This window comes from Rattus norvegicus, chromosome 9 (assembly GCF_036323735.1).
Source record: "Rattus norvegicus strain BN/NHsdMcwi chromosome 9, GRCr8, whole genome shotgun sequence".
In the NCBI taxonomy this organism is placed as follows: domain Eukaryota; kingdom Metazoa; phylum Chordata; class Mammalia; order Rodentia; family Muridae; genus Rattus; species Rattus norvegicus.
In genome coordinates this window covers 28,791,579-28,797,956 of record NC_086027.1, presented here as the reverse complement: position 1 = coordinate 28,797,956, position 6,378 = coordinate 28,791,579, and the positions used below count along the sequence as shown (strand labels likewise).

The 6,378-nt window shown below is 40.8% G+C and overlaps 1 pseudogene; it reads right to left on the bottom strand.

Moving 5' to 3' along the window:
* Positions 1–269: 269 nt before the first annotated feature.
* Prmt1-ps3 (protein arginine methyltransferase 1, pseudogene 3) lies at positions 270–1,567 on the bottom strand (annotated as a pseudogene).
* Between the last annotated feature and the right edge of the window lie 4,811 nt (positions 1,568–6,378).

Below are 6,378 nucleotides of genomic sequence, written 5' to 3'. Positions count from 1 at the left end.
ACAGTTAGGAAAATAAAGTATGTATAAAGTGGCTAACAATATCCATCCCACAGAAGAGAGAGGAAATTGTTTCCCTGTGTTCCTGGGAAACATTTCTTCCATAAATTTGATCACATGCCTGTGTATATGCATCAATCATTGTGTCCATGGAAATAAATTCCCTGCTCCTGAAAGCCATATAGTATTCAGATATAAGAGGCTCTATTTACTGTCTAAAATACTTCTAGCTCAGATAGAATTCTTTTTTAAAAGCATGATCAGATGAGGATTTATTGGCATAAATGCAACTCTATAAAAATATAAATTATGAAAAAATCAGTCATGATGTACCCTCCCATCCCCCAAGCCCAGCTTCCAAGCCCTCCTCTGCAGGAGGACCAGCCTGGCACCTCCTCAGTGCATCCGGTAGTTGTGGAACAAGAAAGCTCACACAGCTGAACCTTGAAGCCCAGGTTGAGGGTAAAGTCCAAGTCAAGATTTTTTTTTATGGCATTGGGCCCCATTCTGATGGTGCCAAAGATCTTCTTAGCAGTCTTCATTGTTAGGTAGTTCTCCATGTAGAACAGTGTACTTCCGGTGTGTACTGGGCTTAAGACTGGTAGAGAAGCCAGTCGTCTTATGACATTGGGTGAACTCAATGTTGAAGTAGGACAAATGTTAAAATAGGCCAAGATTGAGTACACATAGTCATTCCTCTTCAGTTGCAGGAAAAACGGGGAGGCGAACGTCAGGTCTTCTACCTTGACTGTAGATGTCCACTTCCATTATGAGGCAGACATTGGTGACCACCTATTTTGGTTCCACCATGTATACCAGGGAGACCTTGATAGCTATGTCTTTAATGCAGGACTTTATCAAAACCATACATATTCTCCCACCAGTGCATCTTGTAGTCTTTATACTGTTGGTCCTCAATGATTGTCACATACAGGGTGACCCGGTCTGGGAAAATGAGGCCATCATGTACCAGCTACTTGTCATGAGCATGCAGCATGATGTTGAGCGTGTACTCATTGAGGCAATAACCCATCCACTTGCTGCTGATGATGTCCACCTTCTCCACGGACGCTCCACCTCCTCCACCTTGCCTTTGATGGTGAACAGCCTATAGTCTAACTTATTGGTTTGACCATCTTCACAGCATAATCAGAGATACTGGAACACTCTATACCCAAAACCTAGCAGGTCCTTTTCTTGGCAGCAAACATGCAGAGGATGCCAGTGCCTGAGCCCCACATCCAGCACCTCATCTTTGAAAAATTGCCGATTGTGAAACATGGAGTTGTGGTGTGTGAGGATAAGCAACTCATCTGTTAGCATTTCCTCATGGATGTCAAGGTGGGGATAGGAGTCAAAGTAAGTAGTCTTTGGATGTCATGTCCTCAGTGCTGGGCTTCACACTATTTTCTGCTTGGCCATAGGAAACCTCCATGATGCAATTCACTGACTCAGCTTCCACCATCTTCACATCATGAGTCTTCCAGCCTCTGAGACTTCCCCAACCCATTTCTCTTTTCTCAGGTACAGTTCTTGAAAGGGAATCTCACCTTGATGTATGAGAAAATATGGGAAGGCAATCATGCTTATAATTGTGTTATTTCCCAATCAATATGCTTTCTACTTTTCATAAAGGTTATTAGAGTCACAGAGTTTGTCAAAGTCCATAATTGAGAAATTGAGAACTCAGGCAGGAAGCTGGTGGCAGGAATTTAAGCACAAACTTTGGACGATTGCTCCTTACTGGTTACTTTACATGGTTTCCTCTGCTTGCTTTCTTATATAACCCAGGACCAGGGGTGGCACTACTCACACTTGACTGGGCCTTTCCACATCAATCATTAATTAACAAAATGCCCCACAGACATGCCTACAAACCATCCCAGTAGAGACAATTCCTCAATTCATGCTCCCTCTTCTCAGAGTACCTTAGCCCATGTCAAGTTGACAGAAACTAATGAATACACCTGGCTTCTCCTAGGAGAGAAAGCAGCATATTATGGGTCAAATACCCTGAGGTGTCCTTGGAAATGTTTCTAAAGCCTGATATATCTGATGCCGACAGCTCTTCCAACTCCTTTGTATGTACATTGTAAATTATTTTCTATTTAACCAATTATGACAGTTTCTGTTGTGTGTACCTGAAACATTATCTTACTATATATAACCTTAGTGCCTAGAATATCTGGCCATTGCCCATAGATAACAATGCTATGTTATCGAGACGTTTCCCCCTCTGTCCTGAAACATCTATTGAGAGTCTTTTGTGTTTTGTTGGATAAAGTCTGCTCCAGTAAGACTCAAATAACTTACGTATTCTGGCACCAGGAAGAGGTATACTGAGCCCTGAAATTGAAGGTAGATTACAGCAAAATATGCAGCTCTGACTGATAGAGGAGAAATTTCCCATAACAATGCAGGTGTGGTTTTCAGAAAGCAGGAAAAGAATGAACATGCAGAGGAGAGGCCCTACTTCTAAAGAATTTACGTAGTAAAGAGGTAGTATTCAATTTCTCAGCCAATTTTATTTGTGGGAAAAATATAACACAGGTGGAATGCTGATGGAATAGTATTAAGATGAACTGGTATATCGCACCCCACTTTTTCATTAGCCACTCATCACTTCCTTGCTAGTGTCAAAACCTCAATTTTCAGTCTGGAAATATTATTATTCAAATTGAATTATACATTTTTAACCAGCAGCTAGGGGGAACTGGGTTACTTAATTATGACTAACAAATGAAGTGCAGGTGAAGACTTCTTAATGATGTGCCTTATTTTATGTATTTATTTATGCCTGCACTTTCTGTATATTGTGAATGTGTATGCGTGTGCACGTGTGTGTGTGTGTGCGTGTGTGTGTGTGTGTGTGTGTGTGTCTGTGTGTGTGAGTGATGTACACACATGCATGCGCATTTATAAAAATGAGGGGCAGGAGTAGCTGTTGGATCTCCCGTGGGTAGAGCTATCTGTGATGAATGTCCTGCCTATTATTTGGGTTCTGGAATAAGAAGTCTGGCCCGCCCTTGTGATTGCATAGCAATCTCTTTTTTCCCCCATGTTATCCCTTAGCCCATGCCTTCCCTTTTTTTCTTTTCTTCCTTTCTTTCTTTCTTTCTTTCTTTCTTTCTTTCCTTCTTTCTTTTTTCTTTCTTTCTTTCTTTTTTCTTTCTTTCTTTCATTCTTTCTCTCTTCCTTCCTTCCTTTCTTCTTTCTTTCATTCATTCATTCATTCATTCCTTTCTTTCGTTCTTTCTTTCCCTCCCACATCTCCCCCCGCCCTGTGTGTGTGTGTGTGTGTCTTTCTTTCCTGTTCCTTTGATATTTATTTTTTTATTTATTTATTTATTTATTTATTTATTTACACTCCAGATTTTACTTCCCTCCTGGTCAACCCTCCGACTGTTCCACATCCCATACCTCCTCCCTGCCCACTGTCTCTAGGAGGATGTCCCGACCCCAACCCTTCACCCCACCAGACTTCTAACCCCCCTGGGCGCCTCCAGTCTCCTGAGAGTTAGGTGCATCTTCTTTGACTGAACACAGACCTAGCAGTTCTCTGCTGTGTATGTGTTGAGGTTTTTGCTGCCTGGTTGGTAATCCAGTGTCTGAGAGAACCTGGGGGTCCAGGTTAATTGAGACTGCTGGTCCTCCTACAGGGTTGACCTCCTCTTCAGCTTCTTGCAGCTTTTCTCTAATTAAACCATAGGGGTCAGCAGCTTCTGTTCATTGGTTGGGTGCAATATCTGCATCTGACTCTTTCAGCTGCTTGTTGGGTGTTTTGGAGGGCAGTCATGATAAGTCCCTTTTTGTGAGCACCCCACAGCTTCAGAAATAGTGTCAGGCCTCTGGCCTCCCCTTGAGCTGGATCTCACTTTGGGCCTGTTGCTGGATCTTCTTTTCCTCAGGCTTTCATCCTGCAGTTCTTTCATACAGGAACAATTATAAGTCAGAGTTTTGTCTGTGGGATAGCAATCCTATCTCATAGTTAATGCCCTGTCTTTCTCTTGGAGATGAACTCTACAAGTTCCCTCTCCTCACTAATGGGCATTTCATCTAGCACTGCCCCCTTTTGAGTACTGAGGGTCTCTCACTTCCCAGGTCTCTGGTACATTCTGGAGGGTCCTCCAACCTCCTTCCTCCCAAGATTGCCTGTTTACATTCTATCTGCTGGCCCTCAGGGCTTCATTCCTTTTCCCTCATCCAATACCAGATCATGTTCCCCTCTGCCTCCTCCATTCCCTTTCTCTCCCAGGTCCCTTCTCTCCTCCCCACTTACAGTTGCTTTCTTCTCCCTCCCAAGTGGGACTGAAGTGTCCTCACTTGGGTCCTTCAGTTTGTCGACCTTTTTGAGTTCTGTGGACTGTATCTTAGGTATTCTCTACTTTTGGGGGACTAATATCCACTTATTAGTGAGTACATACAGTGTGTGTCAGCTATGAAGAACAAGGGCATCCTGAGTTTTGCAGGCAAATGGAAGGAACTAGAAAATATCATCCTGCGAGAGGTAACTCAGACCCAAAATGACATGATTGCCCTTTCAAAGCAAACATTTTGTATATCATTTACAGTACATATACAAAATGGAAGACACAAACATTATTCTGAATCTTTCAGTTTTTTCAGGTCAATAGTTTGCAAATGTGAAGGGCTGAAGTTTTGGCAGATGCCTCAGATTATGGGGTACCCTTGATACTGCAATGGAAGGACAGACCACTGTTTCATGATGAGCATGAAGTCACTATATCATTTAACAGCATCTGCTTCCAAAATACTTTTGTGGGAGATGAAAATTATGATGATCCAACCAGCACTGCCTTGAAGATGTCATGATAAATTTGCATGAACTGAATCAAATAATATATAGAGATTCTTAGCTTCTAATGTATATAGACAGGTGACAGTAAATCTTGTGTGAGGTTGCACAATCTGAGAGAACACAAATCTGAACAAAACTAGAACATAGGAGGCAAAGAAGTTGGGGGAATTTTACGATAGCCTCAAACATTAATATCGCTTTTACTATTTATCTTTAAGAGTTTGTTCCAGCATTTCTATCACCTCTCATACATAAACAGAGCACATGGTAAATAAGGTTATCCTCTTACTCTACTCATCAAGAATCTTCAATCAAAAGAAAGTGATATCATGAACAGTGGGATCTTCTTCCTGGTGGTGACGTAAGTGCTCACCATGACTGTTTGAATCTCTTTAGGCTATTCCAGAAGAATGGTACACCCTGGGTACTATAGAGAAGCAGAAATGCATTTGTTATATTATGAAGGCTCTGGGTACGAACATTAATATGAGGCAGCATCCTTTACTAAGACATAGACAAATGTCTTCTCACTCTGTCCCATGTATTAGAGGTAAATAAACTGCCCTCTCTTTTACAGTGGCTCTAGTAGTATTTATGAATCCTAAGACCTAAGCACCTAATCAACACCCCCCATTTTTCTTCATTTTGTAGTACTATCATCAGGAGTTTCAGCATATCAACTTTGGGAGGACATAAGCATGTAGGTTGTAGTGATGGATATGTGGCTGAGATTTGAATGGTGTAAATGATATGATTTCTCATTGTAGAAGTTCCATGTTGGATTTTTGGCTAAATTCTACATTGTTACTGTTTGTTTTTTCCCTATTCTCAAGTACTCCCAGTAACATGGACCTGGGAACTTTCCAGTGCCTTTTTAAAAACTCCATTTATTTGCTGACAGCCTCCAGCCAGTGAGTATATTGTTAGAGTGAGTTACATCTGAGGCACATCAGATAATCACACTGTGTGTTGGTACTGCAAAGACGTGTCTGACTTAAGTAAGAAATTTCAACCTGTCTTTTTTCCCCCCTGAATTGATTTTAAATAACATCCATATGTTTCTCCACGGGCGAGAAATCTTAGGAATCACTTTAATTAGTCTTTTTTGCCTTTCCAAATTCATGTTTCAAAGCCAATTTATTTAAACTCGAAAAAGACAAATTTGGATTAAAATAATGAACCCATATGTTCAAAATGGATTGTGAACCCATCAAGAATAAGGCTCTTTAAATCCACACTTGGAAAATACTCTGTCTAATCTTATTATTCATGTCATATTATTTAATGTGCATGTAAGCAATGAGTAATGGGTAGCATGTAGTTTTCATAATCAAAGATTGATTGGTCTTTCCAAATTTCTGCTCGTTTATCAAGAAAGGCTCCACCAAATTCCTGCATCATACATTTTTAATGAGCCTTTATTTGTTGTTAAACTGCATCAGAATAAATTACATGGCTTTGAGAGTATTAATTTTTGCATCCCTGAAAGATGAAAAAATTACTATCAGGAGGGTTCCAGTAGAAGACAAAGGCATTTGAGCTACCTTCACTATTATGTTGAA